The sequence below is a fragment of the Eumetopias jubatus genome, unplaced genomic scaffold, assembly GCF_037043125.1.
Source record: "Eumetopias jubatus isolate StellerSeaLion01/CBP00866 unplaced genomic scaffold, mEumJub1_p1.0 scaffold_10, whole genome shotgun sequence".
Lineage (NCBI taxonomy): Eukaryota > Metazoa > Chordata > Mammalia > Carnivora > Otariidae > Eumetopias > Eumetopias jubatus.
This window is the reverse complement of record NW_028274816.1, coordinates 29,465,783-29,468,300: the sequence shown is the minus strand read 5'-3', so window position 1 is coordinate 29,468,300 and position 2,518 is coordinate 29,465,783. Positions and strand designations below refer to the sequence as shown.

The 2,518-nt window shown below is 42.8% G+C and overlaps 1 non-coding gene across 1 annotated transcript; it reads left to right on the top strand.

The window, feature by feature from the left end:
* Nucleotides 1-1,560: 1,560 nt before the first annotated feature.
* Nucleotides 1,561-1,663, top strand: LOC114204337 (U6 spliceosomal RNA). Its single transcript, XR_003608163.1, has one exon. It is a non-coding gene; the product is annotated as a U6 spliceosomal RNA (small nuclear RNA).
* Nucleotides 1,664-2,518: the final 855 nt, after the last annotated feature.

Genomic DNA, 2,518 nt, shown 5'->3' with positions numbered 1-2,518 from the left:
TCAGATATCCTTGAATCTCGACCCCAGTCTTCTCTTCTCACTCTGAAAATAAAAATTCCCGTGGCTTCCTTAAGGTATAACGAATAGCCTCCATTTAGTGATTACAAGTGTCTAGCCAAAACTGACTACTTCCTGCAGGTGGGCTGATAGAAAGGGGAGTCAGAGACATGGAAGAGGGAGAGCAGCAGCTTCTGTGACGCACAGCCTCACGCACTCCCTCATCCCCCAGACATGCACGTGCACAAGCCGCCCCTCCCCACCAGACGTGCACGCGCACAAGCCGCCCCTCCCCATCGCCCAGACGTGGAGGGGCAGGTGCACAAGCCGCCACTTCTAGTACCACCCTACCTGATGGAATTGAGGGAGGAGAGAAATGGGTGGTAGGAAATTTCGTCTTTACCTGGTCCTCTTGTACATTGGCTTCACTCTCTCTAGACATGGAAGACCTTTAAAGCAGATGCTCTGTCTTGCGTGGGTATTTTCATAACTTCTTCAGAGCTCTCTGACCCGTCAGCCTACTGGTTGCACCGAATTGCAGTCTGGGTGATGTTTTCTGTGGTCCTACTGCCCATCCTCTCTCAACCCCTAATTTTCAGAACCTTCAGATGACACAGACTCTCTGTTGGAGTTCTGTCTTCTTCCCAGTTGGTTTACTTGTTCAGGTGTCAAAACAGGTGCAGGCTGACTCTTAGTGTCTCACAGATCACATCTGGTTCATGAAAAACATCACCTGCCCTACGTCCCTGCTCAGCAAAAGTCCAGGGCAATTCCTGTGTGGCCACCTTTGTGGTGGTTGTTCGGCTTTCTTTATAACTTTTTTTTATTAAAAACAATGTTTGTTCTGTAGACCTCTGAGCTTCAGTGGCAAGAATCAGATTCCATTTTACGATTTTCAGCCCTTCCAGGAAGCGTGAAGCAAGATTTCCTTGAGGTTCCATTGGAACCTGGCCTTCTACCCTCAAGATAAAGGAGGTAGATGATATTCCTCCCTCTGTACTACACACACACACACACACACAAGCTTACACCAACTCACGTACCGTCGTCTTGTGTGTTGGGCGGTGGGACGAATGGCACAGATTTCTCTGAAGAAATCATCTTCATAAAACTCCTCTCTATATAACTAAAAATCCTGACCATTTTCTACCCTCCAGCTAAGTGGGTATCGGTTCCTAGCATTTCCTTTTGATATCTACGTCATGAGCTGACTCCTAACACACTTTATTACACGATGTCTTTTTTATATCTGTGTATCTCAACCAAATCTTTCAGTATCACATCATTTGCTTTTTCAGGAGCTTGCAGTCAGAAAATCTACTGAATCATATTTATTTGGGTTGGAAGAGGTTCCCCAAAATGTAGGCCCTCGCTGATCAAAACTGGTCTTGCATCTATCACTGAATTTGAAAATACAGTTATGAGTTGGGGGGTCATTAAACCAATCTTTCAATTAATCAGAGACTATCTTCCTAGACTAGCTCCTTATAAACATAAGTAGAAAATTAGAAGTTGTTCTTTTCCTTACCTTTTTCACACTGTAGTCAGAATAATTTCAGGAGTGTGCTGGTTTTGGCAGCACATATACTAAAATTGGAACAATACAGAGAAGATGAGCATGGTCCCCTGCACGAGAATGATGCACACATTCGTGAAGAATAATTTCAGGAGCTAAATCAGGTATAAATTTTTACTTGCGTTCAAATAGGGAGCCTGCCTTCTTGCCGTCTTTCTCATTCCCATCTTGTTTTCCACAGATACCAGCAGAGACTGTCCTTTCTTCTGGTGCTCTCTTTGAGCTTGGAGACTGCTAATTACTGGGGGGAAGATTCAGAGCAAGACTGAAACTCAGTGATCTGCAGTCTCTGTTTACCCTTGACAATCCATTTTCTCCACAGAACCTTCATGCTTTGTAGAAAAGGCAGACTTAATTAGTGTAAGTCACAAATAACACAACAAAATTGTCATTTCCAGGCTTTTGTGAGGAATTAAAAGATTAAAGAGCCAGTTTTGTCTGCAATAACTTAAGTCAAGAAAGACTTCATTATTTATTTCGTGTTTTCCCCTCAATCTCTACTAATGTAGGTATTGTCACCAATGGTCCTCACTTATAGGTAAGGTAAGTGCAGTAATTCAAATGTAAGCTGTGTTTGATACAATAAAATAACTTTGAAACCCAAAAAAGTCTAGACAAATAAAAAGATGTCTCCTGGATAAGACTTCCAGGAATTACAGTGGCCTTCTTACCCCTTAATAAAAGAACCCAATATTTAGCCACGTCCCTTGCCACTAACCGTGTCCCCTGCCTTCTTGCCAGCCAGGTACAAGCTCCAATAATATGTTCTTTTCGAGATGTAGGGAGAAATTCTGTGCGGTAATTGCAAAAAGAACAAACCTCTTAAGTGGGAAAGTTTATATTCTAATTCGGAAAGAGCTAGCAAATACCTACATAGAAGATTCAAGATGATCCGGGGTACCTTCGTGTTCCTTGTAGTGCTATTTATGATAGCAAACATTTGAT